This window comes from Schistocerca piceifrons, chromosome 1 (assembly GCF_021461385.2).
Source record: "Schistocerca piceifrons isolate TAMUIC-IGC-003096 chromosome 1, iqSchPice1.1, whole genome shotgun sequence".
NCBI lineage: Eukaryota > Metazoa > Arthropoda > Insecta > Orthoptera > Acrididae > Schistocerca > Schistocerca piceifrons.
The window spans coordinates 822,521,770-822,544,084 of NC_060138.1; the positions used below are offsets into that span (position 1 = coordinate 822,521,770).

Here is a 22,315-nt window from a genome sequence, read left to right on the forward strand (position 1 = left end):
TGCTGGATGTAGTCCTGTGGAACGGCTTGCCATGCCATTTCCACCTGGCGCCTCAGTTGGACCAGCGTTCGTGCTGGACGTGCAGACCGCGTGAGACGACGCTTCATCCAGTCCCAAACATGCTCAATGGGCGACAGATCCGGAGATCTTGCTGGCCAGGGTAGTTGACTTACACCTTCTAGAGCACATTGGGTGGCACGGGATACATGCGGACGCGCATTGTCCTGTTGGAACAGCAAGTTCCCTTACCGGTCTAGGAATGGTAGAACGATGGGTTCGATGACGGTTTGGATGTACCGTGCACTATTCAGTGTCCCCTCGACGATCACCAGTGGTGTACGGCCAGTGTAGGAGATCGCTCCCCACACCATGATGCCGGCTGTTGGCCCTGTGTGCCTCGGTCGTATGCAGTCCTGATTGTGGCGCTCACCTGCACGGCGCCAAACACGCATACGACCATCATTGGCACCAAGGCAGAAGCGACTCCCATCGCTGAAGACGACATGTCTCCATTCGTCCCTCCATTCACGCCTGTCGCGACACCACTGGAGGCGGGCTGCACGATGTTGGGGCGTGAGCGGAAGACGGCCTAACGGTGTGCGGGACCGTAGCCCAGCTTCATGGAGACGGTTGCGAATGGTCCTCGCCGATACCCCAGGAGCAACAGTGTCCCTAATTTGCTGGGAAGTGACGGTGCGGTCCCCTACGGCACTGCGTAGGATCCTACGGTCTTGGCGTGCATCCGTGCGTCGCTGCGGTCCGGTCCCAGGTCGACGGGCACGTGCACCTTCCGCCGACCACTGGCGACAACATCGATGTACTGTGGAGACCTCACGCCCCACGTGTTGAGCAATTCGGCGGTACGTCCATCCGGCCTCCCGCATGCCCACTATACGCCCTTGCTCAAAGTCCGTCAACTGCACATACGGTTCACGTCCACGCTGTCGCGGCATGCTACCAGTGTTAAAGACTGCGATGGAGCTCCGTATGCCACGGCAAACTGGCTGACACTGACGGCGGCGGTGCACAAATGCTGCGCAGCTAGCGCCATTCGACGGCCAACACCGCGGTTCCTGGTGTGTCCGCTGTGCCGTGCCTGTGATCATTGCTTGTACAGCCCTCTCGCAGTGTCCGGAGCAAGTATGGTGGGTCTGACACACCGGTGTCAATGTGTTCTTTTTTCCATTTCCAGGAGTGTAGTACGTATGCTATGGTGTCATTATGGTGGATAAAGTACAGTATATACACAGGTTTCTCGACAGCAAAACTATTTACAGTTAAAAAGTACCTTGTGCATGTGGGCATGTTTGCATATGTAGCATTCATGCATGATACACAGTAAAATGCACATTTGCACATGTTTGCGTGACTTGTTACATACATTGTGGGTATACTGTAGACGAAATATACGCCGTGCGAACAGCCCTCGAAAGGCCCAATGGTACTGACCGACCGCCGTGTCATTGTCTGCCGACAGGCGTCACTGGATGCGGAGATGGAGGGACGTGTGGTCAGCACACCGCTCTCCCGTCCGTTGTCAGTCTTCGTGAATGGAGCCTCTACTCCTACATCAGTCCTCACAAGGACTGAGTGCATCCCGCTTGCCAACTGCACTCGGAAGATCGGACGGTCCCCATCCAAATGCTAGCCGAGCCCTACAGTGTTAACTTCGGTGATCTGATAGGTACTGGTGTTACCACTGCGACAACGCCGTTGGCCACGAAGACGAAGTATACGTTGCTTTTTTACTGTAAATGGTTGTACTGTCGACAAACCTGTGTCTAATGTTTTGTATGTTATACACCATAATGACAACATGTGATGTATTAACTCACAATGGAACGCATTTCACAACAACAAAATTTTTGAAGTCCTGAAGATGAAAGTTGCAAGTGTCGAAAGCAGTTCTCAACAATAAAGCCTAACTTATGCGAGTTTGGTTATTGAAAGTTTCTTTCCAAGTAAAACACAGATCGCTCCAAGTTCTCAGTATGCGAAACATTCACCTAAATGTTTGAATCGATATGCCTCGTTTTTCCCACGGCGAAAGACACCCTTTTTTCATACACTTTCGATTTCGCCCGGGAAAGCGAAGGTACCTTTCCTCGCACGATACTGACTGTTGTTTCGTTTATACCGTAAAATAGTTAACCTAACCCACATCTAAACCAGCGTACAAAATTTATTTTCGCGTTTTTTTTTCGGTAAATGTTCAACAGGTCTAGCACTCATCTTCCCAAAAGCTTTCTCAGAGTAAATTCTAAATGTAAAATGTTTCTTTCGAGACTTGTCATCTCTGTTCGCAGCTCTGTAGATCATTTTCAACGGAAGCACGGCAACGACTGTCTTCAATTTGACGTTTCTTAACTGTTCAATGTGAAACAATGCAGCAGTTATGAATGTTCACCAACTTTGAAAGCATTCCTGTTGACATTAAACCGTCCCGAAATTATTATCATAACACCATGATCCAGTTTATCCATAAAAAGTCAATAAAAATCGACCATTACTTATTTACGAAATCATGTAACCAAAGTTTTATCATACCGCGTCGGACCAAAGAAATATCTTGTTGCCCTAAATTTTATGTCTAATGTCTATAGATTCTTTGCAAATACTCCCATGTAGTTTGATTTATCTCTAGAATTTTTTAGACTGTGTCCAAAATCTTTGAAGTACCATTCATTTTACCTTTCCGTTTCTTATAGGTGTACATTAATGTGAGTTCCCTCGATTCCATTTACTTGATGTTATTCCTTGTCGTTGGAAAACACTTTAAGTATCGCTTGTGACTGGAACTGTTGCCGTTGCAGGCACTGTATTAATTCTAAGGGAAATTTCGCTTTTTATTCACTTAACGTGTTTGTGCACGAGTAGTGTTTCACGGGACTCTATCAAATGACTCTTGGCTCAACTGAATATTTGTGCTTTGCTCTCGTCTAAAACATCCCCTTTTTTTTACTTGTAACATTTTTCTGGTGGTGTGTTTTATCACTATAAATATAGCCGTTCTTAAAGGATATAAAGAAAAGTAGTTACAATGGAATCACTATTTGGAGCAAAGTTGGACAATCCTGTTAATGCCAAACGCAAACGTTGTGGGGCTATATTATAATAGTGAAAGACAATTAATTTCTTCGACTAGTGAGGCCACCTTCCTGAGTACCTTACGGATTTTATCTATGTAACTGGCACATATCACGCCATAAGAATTCGACAAAGCTGTCTCGGTAACTGTTATTGCTCATACTCAATTTCCATTCTTCTGTGGAACACGCTCGAAAATTAACTGCTATGACTTTTACTAGTACTAATGCTATTCTAATAATCTACTTTTCACCGACCACGTAATGGCGATGAAGAAGGCACTGTACAACGTCATTATAAACTAAGCATAAAATCGTCTGAATCCAGGAGGACGGTTATTTCTTATATGGTTCAAATGGCTCTGGGCACTATGGAACTTAACATCTGAGGTCATCAGTCCCCTAGAACTTAGAACTACTTAAACCTAACTAACCTAAGGACATCACACACATCCATGCCCGAGGCAGGATTCGAACCTGCGACCGTAGCGGTCGCGTGGTTCCAGACTGAAGCGCCTAGAACAGCTCGGCCACACCGACCGTCTCTTAACTCAATCATTTACGAAAAGTACGTCTTGCACTATGTCCATCTGAATTCGAAAATATGTTACTGGCGGCTAAAACTTAAAAAGCATACTTAAAGGAAATTATAAGATTCAGTAAAAATTCTATGTGCCTTTAAATCACTGGGAGAGTGTTTATGCGACTGGATTCCACATGAAATACTAATAACTGTTAGTTTATTAACAATACGCCTGATTCGAGTTGCCTGAGAAACTTGTTACAATTCTGTAACTAACCTTTGCCAAGTGAAGCTATGGTACGTATGGGTTACGAGTTGGACTGCTGACGTTGGATGTAATATTTTATCTCTAATGAGAATGCAGCTTATTCTTGGCAAAGGGCATATTTGCAGGAGCTGATCCGAAGACACTTTTACTCGGTATTAGCAGTTTTACGTACTATAGGTTAAAACTCACAGCTGAGCAAAGCCTTTGTGTACCCGATGTGTAAACATGCTTAAAGACGGCAGACACGTTGCTGGCAGTGGAGGGCTCGCGGCAGCCGCCAACAGCGCCCTCTGTCGCATCGGCGGAGCCTCACAGCAGACCGCTCGGTAAAATTCTGCGCGCTCCACACACGACGCGACTTGAACGCAGGATTTATAAAGCGGACGTGCACTGAAAAGTCTCCAACAAAATTATGGAAATGAAACATGGCCTCAAAATGAATAAATTTCCTCACATCTTACGAACTGCTTCCTCTCCCTCGTGTTCCTGCCAGCGATTGAAATTTATTGCTCTTCCGATGAAGAAATAGAAACCACGTGCTATGCTCATGTCCGATAGTTCCCGTATCTGTGAGAGACGGGATTATTCTTATGCAGCGCCACATTTATAAATTGTATTTATAATATTCAGAATTTTCTTTTTCCTTTTGGAAACACATGATAACAAAAATACATAGTAAAAGACTCCCTTCAAAATTACACCACTCAACAATGAAACAAGTAAACATTATTTTAAAGCGTGTTGCATTTTCTTTCGCTAGAATGCAGTTCTGTCTGTGTCGGCAAGTCAAACAAGAATTGGGCTATGAGACACCTAACATTTCTTTAACTGCAGCATTGTCCATAATGACTATGGAAAACTCTAGATTTCAGATTTTAGAAGATAAAAGTATTGTAGAAGACGCAGCTAAAACTGCGTCAATCGTGATGGAAAATAATCATTTTAAATAAAACGGAAACTTCTTTGCATACCTTTAAGATAAATTATTAAACAACGCCTTCAGTCACACAACTTTTTCGCGTTTTATTAACCACACGATGCATTTCGACCCTTTTGGTTCATCGTCAGGTGTAATTTGTCTTATACATGTTTTATTTCTTCTCTTGAATGAGGCGAAATGCATATTCCTGGTCACGAAAAGGTTTAATCTTAGGTTATGAATTTCTTAAGTCGAACGCGGAAAATATATGCAAAATAGTGGAAAATGAACAGTGTAAACTTACCATCCAAGGAAAGCATTTTTAATGTTTTAAAATGGTTCAAATGGCTCCAAGCACTAAGGGACTTCACGTCTGAGATCATCAGTCGCCTAGACTTAGAACTACTTAAACCTAACTTACCTAAGGACATCACACACATCCATGGCCGAGGCAGGATTCAAACCTGCGACCGTAACAACAGCGCGGCTCCGGACTGAAGCGCCTAGAACCGCTCGGCCACAACGACCGGCTAACGTTTTAGTACCGGCAAACATTCTTTTCTCCGTCATTTTGCTATGTATCACTTCATCTAAGAGACACATTTGCACTCACATGTTTATAAACATTTCACACATGTTTTTGTACATGGTGTTGCCAAAGATGAATTTATTGGTAGTGATAAAGACGTAACTATTAAACAATTGACATATGCAAGAAATAACTTTAGAATAGGTCTTTAAAATTACTGAAATAACTATGGCTTGCAAAATCAGTTTGTTCATTTAACATAGATTCCGGTTATTTAATTTTGTGGCGGTACATCTCCAGTTGTTCTAACAGACTTAGGGACTTACCATTGGCTTCATTATGTAGTATTACCAAATTGTTTTCTAGGACTTTTCGATGAAGTGACATTTGCTAAAACGACGGAGAAAAAAATGTTTGCCGATGCTAAGACGTTAAAAATGCTTTCCTTGGATTACGTGGTAAGTTTACACTGTTCATTTTCCACTATTTTGTACATATTTTCCGCGTTCGACTTACGAAATTCATAACCTAACATTAACCCTTTTCGTGGCAGGAATATGTATTTCACCTCATTCAAGAGAAGAAATAAAACATGTATTAAGACAAATTACACCTGACGATGGACCCACAGGGTCGAAATGCATCGTGTGGTTAATAAAACACGAAAATGTTGTGACTGAAGGCATTGTTTAATTCATACCTCCAATTTTTGAATACAGTCACGTTTTAAGCTGCAAAATATGTATAAAATGTTATAATTACAATATTAATCTCGAAGCCATGTGCGTTAATGAATCTTTTCTTAAGCCGGGCTTTTCCTGCGATTGTATTTCTAAACAAAAAAATTTATAAAAACCTTTGTTTAGAAATACAATCGCAGGAAAAGCCCGGCTTAAGAAAAGATTCATTAACGCACATGGCTTCGAGATTAATATTGTATTTTATTTCAGTGATATCAACAACAAAATGAGGTGCGACGCCATTGTTACTTGTCAAATGGTGGGAATTGTAGGCTGTAGTGGTGCAACATCCTACTCACTTGTGAAGCTGTGATTACGTTTTGCCGGCCGGCCGGTGTGGCCGTGCGGTCTAGGCGCTTCAGTCAGGAACCGCGTGACCGTTCCGGTCGCAGGTTCGAATCCTGCCTCGGGTATGGATGTGTGTGATGTCCTTAGGTTAGTTAGGTTTAAGTAGTTCTAAGTTCTAGGGGACTGATGACCACAGATGTTAAGTCCCATAGTGCTCGGAACCATTTGAATCATTTTATTACGTTTTGCCGGCCGCGGTGGTCTAGCGGTTCAGGCGTTCAGTCCGGAACCGCGCGACTACTACGGTCGCAGGTTCGAATCCTGCCTCGGGTGTGGATGTGTGTGATGTCCATAGGTTAGTTAGGTTTAAGTAGTTCTAAGTTCTAGGGGACTGATGACCACAGATGTTAAGTCCCATAGTTCTCAGAGCCATTTGAACCATTTTTGATTAAGTTTTGCGACAAGCCACGTCTGCGTTTAGTACGTTGGGTAAAAATAATGTGCTGTTACCAAACCGGAGATCTCGTGTTGTCTTAAGTTCAAGGCACAAACATGTTAGCGACGTTAAGATTGCTGATGAACCTAAAATAAATCAAAAACTGAGGAACCAGTTTTCTGTAATTTTCGCAAATAATCTTCTATTTGGGCCACTGTAGGGAAAACGATGTATTTCAATCAGGCAAAGTCACAAGATAGCACATCACAGAAAGGAGCATTGAGTATAATTGTCTACGATTTTTCAATACGACCATTGCCCTTAGTCCAAGAGAAACGACGCACTGATTCTACCTAGGACGCAATACAGAAAAATGTAGCCGATATCACAGCTTCCATTAGACTTAATAAGGATAACGATAAATCAAGAATTGAAAGTGCAGTCACGCAACATGATTCGATAGTACGAAAACTACTCTCAGTAGTGCTAAAGTTCTGAGATCACTAATCTGGGTAAATTGAGAACGAATGATCATAATGGATCGTATCTCAACCATCTCTGGTTTGCGGGTGACATTGCAGATGAAATACATGAATGAATGGAAGAAGTTAACAGACCAAGCATAGCAACACATCGAAAACACAACAGCACAAATTAACAAAAAAAAGTCATAGAATCAGTTGACGAGTCTTTTAGGGTAACTGAATACAGTGACAGGATGGTTCAAAAAAGAAATCAAAACACGAGGGAATAATTGCCACGAGTGAATTTGAAAGAGCAAACTATCTATTACCAGTTCCACCCATTTCCGCCACAGTCAGGTTAAAAATATTCGTTTTCTTATTTAATCAGACTGGTCCTACTACACGATATTATTCAAACACCTCACTAATGATATGACTCTGATTCACACCATAAGCTCGATGACCGTTACAGTTTCGAGAGCAGAACCGTTTGTTTGCATTGCGTCAGTTGCGTCTTTTAACTGTGGAAATGTTGCCATTTCTTCTCCTAATATTTAGTCTCTCTACCTCTCCCCCCCCCCCCCCCCCCCTCTCTCTCTCTGTGGTGTGTGTGTGTGTGTGTGTGTGTGTTTGATTTCTTGCATCTTTCTTCAATCATGGGAACGTTTACCTGTCCTACTGTCACCTTACGAATTCTTCTTATGTATTTTGTTTTAGGTGAGTTTCAGTATCTGCCCCGTGTCCTTCTTTGTTTTTTGTGATGTACGTATTGGTGGGGTGTGGTGCGTGTGTTGTGGAATCGTTATTTTTTGCGTATTCTGTTGTGTACTGGTACATGATAACTTTGTTGGTGCTAAGGTATCAGAAATATAGTTTATTTTAGTCAGCTGGTCACCGGTAGGACCATTCATCATTCTAAACTGCATTTCCATTGTGTAATGAATCATTAAGTGTGTGTTTCTGTTCGTTATGACTTTTTGTATGAGGAAATTTTTTTCATGAGTGATCGGTTTTTGTTTATTTTCTATTCTGAGGAAGCCAGATACAGTTTTTCAGTTTCTAGATGGAAAAGGTTGCTAGAGAAAAGGGTATGGTTCCTATATACTCACAGTTTCTGTTTCAAATTTCGTTTGGTTTCTTAGGAAATTTGTTACTTTGCGTCATTTGCTGTGTTAGAACGGGTACTCATCTTCTCTCTGTTTTTCCCCTTTAAACGTGTAACTACAAAGCAGACAATCTGTAAGTAGCCTGCATGTTTTGATTCATTTTAAGTGAGCGCCCAACTTTCGACCACATGAGTGCGTGGAAAACTGTGTACTAGCAGGCAATGCATCTGCTCATTATTGACAACAGTCAGTCACAAAGTTGCTTTATTCGAGCTGTGTTGCATGACTGTTTTCCCAGCGGAGTTCATAAACATGCCCTCGCCAATTGTTCGTTCAAATATCAAGCTAATAATTATTACTTCCGTTCGCTTTACGAGAGAGAAAGGACTTCACATTTCACTTAACATTGCCTTTTTTTTAAATTGTAGAAGGGTAGAAAACTAAAGATATGGGACCCGGATAATTGAAAGAGGTCAGACTTTCTGAGCGAGCATTGAGTGAAATAGGAGATAGGAAAACATTAGAAGACGAATGGATAGCTTTGAGAAATGAAGCAGTAAAGGCAGCACAGGACCAAATAGAAAAAAGACAAGGTTAAGTTCCAAGATCCTACTCCAGGTGGATGTAAAAATGAATGTGCGCAACGGAAAATAATAAACGCTAAAATGATGATTTTGCCGTGTCAGACTACCCCTTGAAGCAGATCTTAGGATCTCTTAATGCTCTTTTTAACATATAAATTACAATCTAAACGTAAATGAATGATGGAGGCAACTAATACAACTAAATGATAAATGTTGTTGTTCAATATAGATTTATTATAGATTAAAACCAACCCTTTAAGTACAATTGCCTATATTTTTTCTAACTAAAATTATTAATCAATTACCCAACTCTTCCCCTTATTATGACTGCATGGTCTAATATCACTAACGCGAAATGACTGACATCATCTACGTACCAAACACTAGAAGACACTACTTTCAAAGATGATCTACGGTGGTGCAGAATCTCAGTGGAAATAAACTAACGTGATCACAGCTGTTTAGCTTCATAGCCCTACTAAGCCGAAGCACTTTGCGATATCACCGTATGTACTGCGTCCGGTGCGTCGAAGTTATAGTTCTCGTACTCGTCTGCGACGACGGAAGAACTCCAGCCACAAATAAACTCTTTCAGATACTAGGACGGCAGAAGGCGTTCCACTGACTAATATACTCTAATATTGTCTTCTCCTCTGTGTGGTCTACAGACGAGAAACGCGAACTCCCAGCCACAAGGACGGAGTTCAGATAACGTCTCAACATAAGTATAGGCAGAAGAAGTGCTCTCAATTACTGAATGCTGCGTACTCAACGACGACTTACAACCCAGAGATGAAGTCCAGAATCGTATAGGTTCGCAACAGTACAGTGCCTAACTGTTCTAACTATAAACTCTCCTGAGACCAAAGACAGCAAGTCCGTCTGTACCAACAGAGCTGATACCGAGCGAACGACACATACGGGCGCTCACAACGGAAGACCTTGTCTCTCCACTGCTGGCTTCCCAGCAAGGCTCTGCTCCCCACCCTCGTAATTCCGAAAACGAATTACGCCGTTTTGATAATAAAGACAATCCGTCACCTTTCATGCAATAAGCATTAACAATTATTTACAAGGTGTACGTAATAATGTCAGTCTCCTTTAAATATTCATATATACGATGTACAACCTACCAAATGATATCTAATTGTAGTTGTAGTTCACGGCAAAGTATGTGGATGAGTGCTTGTTGTTGTTGTTGTGGTCTTCAGTCCGGAGACTGGTTTGATGCAGCTCTCCATTCTACTCTATCCTGTGCAAGCTGCTTCATCTCCCAGTAGGTACTGCAGCCTACATCCTTCTGAATCTGCTTAGTGTATTCATCTCTAGGTCTCCCTCTACGATTTTTACCCTTCACGCTGCCCTCCAATACTAAATTGGTGATCCCTTGATGCCTCAGAACATGTCCTACCAACGGATCCCTTCTTCTAGTCAAGTTGTGCTACAAACTCCTCTTCTCCCCAATCCTATTCAATACCGCTTCATTAGTTATGTGAGCTGCCCATCTAATCTTCAGCATTCTTCTGTAGTACCACATTTCGAAAGCTTCTATTCTCTTCTTGTCCAAACTATTTTTCGTCCATGTTTCACTTCCATACATGGCTACACTCCATACAAATACTTTCAGAAAAGTCTTCCTGACACTTAAATCTATACTAGATGTTAACAAATTTCTCTTCTTCAGAAACGCTTTCGTTGCCATTGCCAGTCTACATTTTATATTCTCTCTACTTCGACCATCATCAGTTATTTTGCTCCCCAAATAGCAAAACTCCTTTACTACTTTAAGTGTATCATTTCCTAATCTAATTCCCTCAGCATCATCCGACTTAAAAGTCGACTACATTCCATTATCCTCGTTTTGCTTTTGTTGATGTTCATCTTATATCCTCCTTTCAAGACACTATTCATTCCGTTAAACTGCTCTTCCAAGTCCTTTGCAGTCTCGGACAGAATTACAATGTCATCGGTGAACCTCAAAGTTTTTATTTATTCTCCATGGATTTTAACACCTACTCCGAATTTTCCTTTTGTTTCCTTCACTGCTTGCTCAATATACAGATTGAATAACATCGGGGAGAGGCTAAATATCCTGTCTCACTCTCTTCCAAACCACTGCTTCCCTTTCATGTCCCTCGACTCTTATAACTGCCATCTGGTTTCTGTACAATGCAAATTTCAGTCACAAGGTAGCCAGGATAAAATGTAGGGAGCAAAAGGTTAACAATTATTTATACAGATACCGGAATGCACTTATAAGAATCGAAGTACATAAAAAAGTGGCAGAAGTAGATAAGAGAGTGATTGGGTGGTTGGCTATCACCAATGTCATTCAATCTGTACACTGGGCAACCAGCAAAGGTACCCAGGGAGAAATTTAGAAAAGGAATTGCACTTCAGGGAAAGGAAACAAAAACCTTTATGGTTTGCAGATAGTAAAATTCTGTACCAATTGAACAGAATGGATAGTGTCTTGAAAAGAGTTTATACGACCAACATCAACAAAAATAAAACAAATCTGAAAATCACTCACTAAAAGTAGAAGCGTTTGAAATGTGCTACAGAAGAATTCTAATGATCAGATAAGTAGATCGTATAACTAATGAAGACGTACTTAATCTAATCGATAGTACAGTTTGACTAAAAAAAAAAGATCGATTGACAGGACAAATCCTGAAGAAATTTTTCATTTGGTACTGCAGGGATTGACGGGGGCAAAATCATAGATGGAGACCACAGTCTGGAGCACTTAGCAATCGTATACAATCGCTCGCTCGTCGAAAGATCCTTACCTAAAGACTGAAAAGCTGCACAAGTCGTACGAATACCTAAGAAAGCAAACAGGAGTGATCCGTTGAATTACAGACCCATATTAGTGAAGTCGACTTGCAATAGGATTTTGGAACATGTAAAGTGTTCAGACAATATGAATTACCTCGTAGAACACATTTTGTTGACGAACAGCATGGACTCAGAAAATATCGTTCTTGTGAAACACTATTAACTCTCTATTCTGACGAAATAATGACTACTATCGGATGGGGATGTCAAATTTTTAGATTTCCAGAAGGCTTTTGACACCGATCCTCACAAGCGATTACTAATCAGACCGTATGCCTATGAAGTATCGTGTCAATTGTGCGACTGGATTCGTGGGCTCCTGTCACAAAGGTCACAGTTCGCAGTAAATGACGGAAAGTCATCGAGTAAAAAAGAAATAATATTTGGCGTTCCCCAAGGATGTGTTACAGGCCCTCTGCTGTTCCTGATCTACATAAACGACATAGGAGAAAATCTGAGCAGCCTTCTTAGATTTCTGTCAGATGATGCTGTCTTTTACCGTCTTGTAAAGTCATCAGATGGTCAAACCCAATTGCAAAATGATTTAGGCAAGATATTTGCATGGTGCGAAAAGTGGCAATTGACTCTAAATAATGAAAAGTATGAAGTCATCCACATGAGTAGTAAAATAAATCCGCTACATTTCATTTACACGATAAATCACACAAGTCTGAAGGTTGTGTATTCCTCTAAATATTTAGGGATTACCATTACGAATAGCGTTTTTGGGAACTACCACATAGATAATGTTGTGGGGGAAAGCAGACCGAGACTACGATTTGTTGACAGAACACTTAGAAAGAGCGACAGGTCCTAAAGACTGCTTGCATTGTTTGTCCGCCCTCTTCTGGAGTATTATTATGTGGTGTGGGATCCGCATCGCATGAGACTGACGGAGGGCATCGATAAAGTTCAAAAAAGGGCAGCTTTCTTATTACCATCCTGAAATAGGGGAAAATTGCCTCGACTATAATATGTGAATAGCGGTGGCAATCATTAAAATAAAGGCATTTTCGTTGCGACAGGATCTTCTAGTGGAATTTCAATCACCAACTTTCTCCTCAGATTACGAAAATATTCTGTTGGCGCCCACTTACATCGAGAGTAATGATCATCTTAATAAAATAAGAGAAATCAGAGGTCGCAACGCACAGTAAGATTTAAGTGCTCGTTTCTCCCGCGCACCGTTTGACATAAGAACGGTAGAAAAATTGCTTGAAGGTTGTTCGATGAACCCTCTGCCGGGCGCTTAATTGTGAATTGCAGAGTGATCATGTAGATGTAGATGTACAGGAGCACAGTTACGACTTTCAAATGGATGCAGGGTGCAGTAGTTCTACAGAGATGAAGAGACCTGCCCAGGGTAAGCTATGGTGGACTGCGGCGGATTGCTCACCGAGGGGGCCGGGTTCGATACCCGGCCATGACGGAAAATGAGTGTCGTGTTGTCCTCACGTTCGCATCGTCATAACTGACATTCCACAACTGAGTTGGCTGTAAGCACACGATCCGAAAGCCAACAAATAAAAAATAATAACAAAATAAAAAGGAACTACTGTAGAGAGTTGCTTCAAACAAGTCTTCGGACTGAAGACCACTAGAATAGCGTCTTTGGCTTCTCAGTGTTTACATCAGTCCAATGAACTGGTAGTCGGTTGGTTGGCGGTGGCGGTCACTGCCCTCTGTGACTTATCGGGTGGATGGAACGCCGAGCGCAGCGGCCGAGGCGCGCATCAGTATTCCGCCCACGGCGGCGGCAGGCATCTCCGCCAGGCTGGAAAGTGGAAGCGCTGGCGCTGATGCGCCGCGGCGGGGCTGCGACGCGAGTAAAAGTCGGGGGAAGGGAAGGGAAGGGAAGCCGTTTGCTGGCGGTGGCGGTGGCGGCGGTGAGGCCGTCGGCCCCGTGTTCCCACGCGAGCACTTTCCAGGCGGGCGGAGCCGGGCGCCTCCAGGAAGAAGGCAGGCGCACGGCCGAGCCGGCCCAAGTGGGCCAGTGGGACGGCCAAGGTCGTCGTCGTCGCCGCCGCCGCCGCCAATTCTACTTTCCACCGGCGGCAGCACGCGTGCCGCGGCGCGGCCTCAAACCTGCCCCGGAGCATCGGCCTTTTCACCGCCGGCTGCAGGCCCTGGGTTCGAACATCTGCTCAGAAGTAAAACTTTCCTACCCTACACTGCATGCAGCTTCCTTCCGTCGAGAATTTATGTCTATTTCCAATAAGGAACCTAAACTAATTTTGCACTACTTCTTCTTCCTTTCTGCCAACGCCCTTGCCGCAGTGGTAACACCGGTTCCCGTCAGATCACCGAAGTTAAGCGCTGTCGGGTTGGGCTAGCACATGGATGGGTGACCATCCGGTCTGCCGAGCGCTGTTGGCAAGCCGGGTGCACTCAGCCTTTGTGAGGCAAACTGAGGAGCTACTTGATTGAGAAGTAGCGGCTTCGGTCTCGGTAACTGACATTCGGCCGGGAGAGCTGTGTGCTGACCACAAGTCCCTCCATATCCGCACCCAGTGACGCCTGAGGATGACACGGCGGCCGGTCGGTATCGCGTGGCCTTCATGGCCTGTTCGGGAGGAGTTTAGTTAAGTTCTTCCTTTCTTCTCTGGATTCGTATTCGAGAACAGTGAACTTCATGTTCTAGTGCGAATACCACTGTGTACAGCAAAATCTACATCTACAGTGTGTCCGAGAAGTCCCCATACCACTAGGTCATGGTAGTAAACAGCATAATTCAGCTGCCCCTACCGACAGGTTTTAAGCGACCCACAATGCCTCCAAAAACCACATGCGAGGTTTCATGTTCGCTTGCTTGTTACATGTATACTATTACTCTCATAGAAAGAATTAACAGGGCCTTTTTATCGGAAATTTAATTTAGTTACATTTTGTACTGGGATATGTTTTCACTGGAGGCTATGGTTTTGGAGTTATTCAAGAAAAAAGCGTTTGTAGGTCACTTTTCTAAGGTCACTTATTGAAGAAAAATGTAAAAAACAATGGTCTCGAGTTGAAACTCATCCCAGTACAAAATTTAACTACATTAAAATTCCTTCTCATTTTTTACTGTAGGACTAACAATTTGCACATAGTGAGTGAGGGAATTAGAAACTCTTGGGTGCGATATTTGAAGGCATTGCAAGTTGCATAAAACCCATGGGTAGGGGCAGCTGAACGACCCTATATTTAATATTGGAGTAGTCTCCATCCAAATAGGCTTCGTAAGCCCCAATCGTACCGTCCGACCGCCATGTCATCCTCTGTACACTGGATGCAGATGTGGAGAGGCCTGTGTCCAGCACATCACTCTCCCTGCTGTTGTCAGTTTTCGTGACTACAGCCACGACTTCTCAATCAAGTAGATCCTCAATTGGCCTCACAAGGGTTGAGTGCACCCCATTTGCCAACAGCACTCAGCAGACCTGGATGGTGACCCATCCAAGTGCTAGACATGCGCAACAGCCCTTAACTTTAGCGATCTGATCTGCATTTGTTTTACACTGCGGCAATACCGTTGGCTTAACTGTGGACAATATATAAAAACTGTTTATCCAGTGGACTTGTATGTGCATCATCGTGTCTTACAGAAAAATGCATCCCCATGTTCTTCTTATCATCTTGCAGAGATCCCACGAGATACGCTTTGAAAGGCTTGCTCGACATTTTACTGCAGTTTACTACTCTCGTACCACATCGAATTGGATTATTTCCCACAGTGAGTTGTTTGGCATGGTAAGGTCCATGCTTTGTGGTAGCCATTTCCATGGAAGCAGAGATGTAAATTTTCATCAAGGATCTCTCACACCTACGTAACGAAGTGTGCTATAACTCCAGTCTGCTGTGGCTACACATGATCCACAATTCTCTTGCTTCCGCGCTGAGCTACAGACTTCGTCTGCAACATTTCCAAATAAGGATAATATGATCCGAACAGGTATTGTGAAGACAACCCGGTCCATATCATGAGATGACTTGCTTTCCACTTCTTGCACATAATGAAGAGATACCTTAGAACAAAAAAACCACATTACTCTTGTGTGAACTGTGATAGGTCTTTCTTTATTCGTGTCAGAGGTACACTAAAATGAACACATATACAATACATACAAAGAAAACTAGACAGTATTCACCTAGAATTGGCCAGCTTCGATAGCAATGGGTGCTGCAGACGTTAAGTCTTTCAGCTGGTTTGTTTACATTTGAAGAGACGCCGGGTTATCTGCAATTCACCGCATTCGCACAGTGTTGTGTTGGCATTTGGCAGTTGGAAGTTCCATTTAAGGAGATTGTCCCTCGATCTGCGACTTCGGTCTGTAGTCTGTTCAAGGACTTCCAGATGACCCACTCCTCCATGTGTTCAGGCGGCAGGCATTCTTGTGGTGTCATCCGGTTTGACCGGTGTTGGCATCTTTCTTTCCACTTGGTGAGTCGGGTCGCCGCCGCCGATCCTTCTAAGGGCTGTGAAGTTGTTAGGAAACTCTTCCTGGACTTCAGTCTTGGCTTGGCAGGTTGATGTCCAAAGAGTGGAGGTGAGGTCACTATATTTGATTTATGCCTCTCGATGTTAGCGGCGATCTCTCTTCTGATGTCACATGGAGCAATCCCATCGAGAATTGAACCTTGTCCATGGGGGGTTGGCCATTGATCAGAAAATTACATAACTGAGCGAGGCACGGCATTTGGAAACTGTACCAGGAAGTCAGGCTGCAACTCACTGCTCCATATCATTGACAGAAGATTCATTCAAAAACATCGGTCTTACCCCAATCATTTGCAGATACGTTTAATGTAGCCAGGCATTTTTGACGGCGGAGTTATTTTGCGAATATACACTCTAAGGGGGGAAAAAGAGACACCACGAAGGAACTGTCCGAATGGGACGGAAATCGGTAGATGTGATGCTCATGTACAAATAAACAAACCACTACCATTTCAGAAAAAGTCGATGATTTATTCAAGAGAAAGAACACAAATTTAGTAAGTAACTCGTTGTTCTACCTCTGCCCTTATGCAAGCAGTTATTCAGCTTGGCATTGATAGTATTGTTGGCTGTCCTCTTCAGGGACATCGTGCCAGATTTAGTCCAAGTGCTACGTTTGAACCCCAGAATCCAGAGCTGGTTGGAGGGCCCTGCCCATAATGCTCCAAACGTTCTGAAATCGAACGAGATCTAGTGACCTTGCTGGCCAAAGTTGGGTCTGGCAAGTACGAAGACAAGCATTAGGAAACTTTGCCGTATATGGGCGGGATTCCCTTGCTGTAGTGTAAACCCAGGATGCTTCCCATGAACGCCAACAAAACGGGGCATATCGCTGACGTACTGCTGTGCTGTAAGGTTGTCGCGGACGACAACCAAAGGGGTTCATCTATGAAACGAAATGTGTGCACCCCAGTCCTCCCGTCCTGGTTGTCATGCCATATGGTGTGTGACAGTCAAGTTGGTATCCCTGCACCTTCCGGGGCGTCTCCAGACACGTCTTCGCTGCTCATTGGGGATCAGTTCCAAGTGGAACTCTTCCCTGAAGACAATTCTACTCAAATCAATGAGATTCGATGCCAAAGACGTGTCTGACGACGCCCCGGACAGCAGTGGGATACCAACCTGACTGTCGCTCACCGTGCTACCCGGCAATCAGGAGTGACGGTCTGGAGTGCCATTTCTTTTCATAGCAGGATCTTTTTGGTTGTCATCCGTGGCACCCTTACACCACAGCGGTACGTCGACGATATTCTACTCCCCATTTTCTTGCCATTTCTTTGTAGGCATTGTTGAGAAGTTTCGCTATAAGGGACCAGCGATATCCGGAGGCTAATTACAGAGTAACAATGTATTTATAATCTTGTTACATTTTTACCCCAATTATACTTGTTGCTGTGAAAATAGCTCCACAATAGTGACAAATCCTGTAATACGCAGTCAACAAAACATACAACATAGAACACGGACTAATGGTATAACCCTCGTCCTTAAGAGTATTGTGGTGTGGTTACTGTCGCTGAGGGAACAGCTCAGCTCTGCGAAGTTGTAACACTCTTTCACTGCGTTCAGTAAATCAGTGCAAGAGCTAACTAACGTCCAAACCTTTCGTCAGTAAACCTACCCATACTGCTGTCTATCTTTGTTAAAGTACACTGAATACTGCAAAAACAAACCTGCGACCGACCCGAGCAGTACTGAATTCAAGCTTCAGGGCGAACATAAAATTAAAAGAAATTCGTATGGCATGATTGCCTGAAGTCCCTCAAGAGGAATGTTCAGCCGCCTGATGGCAAGTTCTTCAAACAGAACGCCACTTCGGCACCTTACCCGTCCTCAACTTGCCGTGGAAACGGGACCCGGAATTTAACGTGGAATCCCAATCACATGCCGTTCCTAGCATATTTCACATCATTAAGCTGTGAAGGCGGACTGAAAAATCCCGGGGTCACATCGGGATTAGATCCGGCGACCTTACGGTTTCCAAATTCGTAACTTAGCATCTAGACTACCAAGTCCGACTAGTGCGAAGATAAAGAGGACGTAACTACTACCAAAGCAAGGATCGAGAGTGAATGGAATAAGTTGTTTCCGAAAAAGACACACAAGGAACACCACTGACATTTGCATTGTTGTTCAGATATTTTCAGTCAAATACAGATGCAAAGATAAATGGCGGTAAGAGATCAACCGACATGGAATTACTGTGTAACGAGCCACATGAGACCACTGGTCACTTGTACTAAAATTTACAGAAACTCCACCGAAATTTTGTCAATGGAGTTCGGATTCACCCTGTATACTGCAAAATGAATGTCAGAAGGTACTTCCCGTTGTAGGCGTACTAGCTATACAGTTGCTTCCAGTTCTATTCGCGAATGGTACGTGATAATTTAACTGTCTAAATTCTTCTGTTCCACTTTAATTGGTCTAACATCTCTTTGCGATCCCTACGGTAACGATACTTACAGGGCTGTAGTGCATTCCTAGATTTCTTGCTTACTGATGTTTCTTAAAACACTGTTAGTAGGTTGCTGACGAGGCTTCGGACTGTATGGTTGTGATCTAAGAAACTTTTCCCGGTTCCTGAACTTTTTTACAGAACTACGCTGGACATCTTTGAAGGTGCTCCTAGTGACTATAAGTCATGCCGACTCCGAAAATGTCCAGCGCAGCTGTGGACGAAACGGCAGGAACCGAAAAAGTTTCTTCGACTACGGCCATACAGTCCAGAAGACTCATCAGCAACTATGACATCCGGTCGTGAAGGCCTTCACTGTATGAACTGCAAGCAGACTTCTGCGAGGTGTCTGACGCCTATCTTCAAGCGTCTGCCCCAGTCTCTAGTGACAGCGCTGTCGACGGGACGCTAAATTCAAATTATCCATGATTCTTCTTTCCAGCATCTGCCAGATCATGTCTTTCCACAGCCCCCTGACTATCTCCCCTGGGTGAAACGAATCTGTCACAACCCATGTTACACTTCTTTGTATACGTCAGTCACCGCAATTGGGCCTCCCTGGTACGGGTCCCACGCACTCGAGCAGTATTCTAGGGTACATCGCACGAGGGTTTTGTATGCTATCTCTTTTCTAGACCTATCGCATTTACGAGGGACGTTCAGTAAGTAAGGCAACACTTTTTTTTCTCGGCCAGTTTCGGATGAAAACACTGAATTTATTGTGCCACATCGAGGAATATGCTCACTTCAGCCCCTGCAGTTTCATGAAGTTCCGATGATGTATGGATTCTGGGGCGCTCAACTGCGCGGTCATCAGCGCCCATACAAAATCCCAATTTTTTTTTACATTGTCCAATCTAGCCACTGCCACGAATGACGATGATGATAAAATGATGAGGACAATACAAACATCCAGTCCCCGGGCAGTGAAAATGCCTGACCCGACCGGGAATCGAACCCGGGACCCCGTGATCCAGAGGCAGCAACGCTCGCCACCAGACCACGATCTGCGGACATCATGAAGTTCCGATAGGTGGCAGTAATATGTGTAGCCTTCAAAATGGCGTCTGTAACGGATATGCGTTCCAAGCAAAGAGCTGTCTTTGAGTTTCTTTTGGCGGAAAACCAGAACATTGCAATGTGTTCATAAGCGCTCGCAGAATGTCTACGGAGACGTGGCCGTGAAAAAAAGTACGGTGAGTCGTTGGGCGAGGCGTCTGTCATCATCGCAACAAGGTTACACAAACCTGTCCGATCTCCCGCGACAGCCGGCCACACACAGCTGGAAAGTTGGAACGTGCGGATACTCTCATTCGACCTGATCGACGGATCACAGTCAAGCACCTCGCTGCTCAACCGGACGTCTCTGTTGGTAATGCTGACACGCTCGCCCACTAGTTGGGGTACTCAAAGATGTGTGCTCTCTGGATTCCTCACCGCTTAACAGAAGACCATATGTGCAGAACTGCTTGCGCATTACGAGGTTGGTTGCGACAATTTTTGCTTGAATATCGTCACAGGAGATGAAACATACGTTCATCACTTCAAACCTGCAGTCCACGGAGTGAATCCACACCCCATCTCTTTTGAAGAATAAGTTCAAAGCCGCATCCTCAACCTGTAAAGTCAAGGCGACGGTCTTCTGGGACACTAGAGGCGTTATTCTGTTTGATGTTCTCCCACATGGCCCAACGATCAACTCGGAAGTGTGTTGTGCTACCCTAAGGAAACTGAATATACGACTTCAGCGTATTAGTCGCCACATTGTTACCAACGAATTTCTTGTTCTCCATGATAAAGCAATGCTCACGCAACTCTGCACACCCGAGAGGAGCTCACAAAACTTCACTGGACTGTTCTTTCTCATCCACTGTACAGCCTGGATCTCACACCTTCTGACTTCCAATGAAAGATGCACTCCGTGGGATGCAGTACGTGGATGATGAGGATGTTACTGATGCATTGGCTTCGATGTCGACCAGTAGAGTGGCACAACGCGGGGATACAGGTCCTACCAGTAAGGTGTCGTACGGCAGTCACATTGAACGGAGGTTATGTTGAAAAATATGGTTTTGTAGCGAAAAGAATTAGGAATAATATGATGTACTGGAATATTAAATAAAACCAACCTGTTTTCGGAAATGAATGTGTTCCATTATTGAATGCCATTCGTCAAAAGCCACCGCTATCTACGGCCTCTCTGTGGAACCACTCTCCGATCAGCATCCCCTTTCAGCCTGTTGTTCGGAAACTGTAGCAGGTGGCAGATTGGGTTTAACTGAGAACTACACTGTAATAGTTAGGGGCGGGCTTGGAAAGAAGTCCGAAAAAATTGTGGCGCCATTAGCGCTTCAGACTGGTGTATCATCTGCTCAAAGCACTGTGCATGAACTCCAGCTGACACTAAAACTTTTCGACGTGACGGTAGTACATCGACTAACCAGTTCACATACTATTGATCGATGTCAGTGCTGGAATTTGTTGGACAGTCTGCCCATAACGAACAGGCTGGTCCCGAAATACTCTTTTTACATGTGTATGACTGTTGAAGTAGAAGTAAAAAAAAATTACTTCTTATTAAACGAGTAATGAATTTCACGTGTGCTACTTCACTGAATCAAGGTGAACTCTACGTAGTTTTTTGTTCTCTTGATGGAATATAACGTTACTCCATACTAAAACAAACGAAGATTTGAATTAAACGCTGACGGCAAACCTCCAATTATTATTTTGTCGTGACTATAAAACTCTTCCGCAAGCGATATTGTTGTCAACCCAGTATTAAGTAACAAACCATGCAATGTATTCACAGTTGTGAATATGGACTATCATCAGTTGTATAGGAAACTGACGACAATGAACCCGGATTGTGCGCTTTACGCGAGCGTCACCTTAATCGCTTTGGCTATTCGTGCACCACTCACGGCCACTCCCAAACCCCCATACGTCATCGTTCCTCTGTCACAACCTGTACACGTACACACATCATGTAAATCCACTAAAGGGGACGATGTTTTAATTGAAAGTCGCCGTCTAGTATCAGTGGAGGCTTGGGACTGGCAGTGAGTCGTGAAGGGATAACCAAAGCGGTTAATATGACAGCTCGCGAAAAGTGAAAAATCCTGATTCGAGTCATTGTCGTCATTCTCTTATACAACTGATGGTTATGCGTATTTGCAACTGCGAATACATTTCATGTATTTCATAACGGCTGTATTCGCCGCAGTGCCAGTGCATGCATGTCCAAAGGAAGATCGTATCGTTCCTCTTAATAACATAGGCTCTGCAATATCGTATTTATCCGCCGATAGCAGGCAGCGACTTTCAATCAAAATGTCTTGTCCTGCACGGCAATGACATATTTGTGTGTACGAGTACAGGTTGTGACGAGGAAACGATGACATATGGAGGTGTGGGTCTGGCCGTGAGTCATGCACGCATTGCCAAAGAGGTGAAGGCGGCCGCTCGCATAAAGTGGGAAATCCGGGGTCGAGTCCCGGTATGGCACAAATGTTTATTGTCTTCATTTCTTTACACAGCCGATGGTTGCACGCATTCGCAACTGCGATTACATTTCATGTCGGAAAAAACATTGC

The 22,315-nt window shown here is 43.9% G+C and overlaps 1 pseudogene; it reads left to right on the forward strand.

The window, feature by feature from the left end:
* The first annotated feature begins 14,042 nt into the window (after positions 1 to 14,042).
* Positions 14,043 to 14,160, forward strand: LOC124722235 (annotated as a pseudogene).
* Positions 14,161 to 22,315: the final 8,155 nt, after the last annotated feature.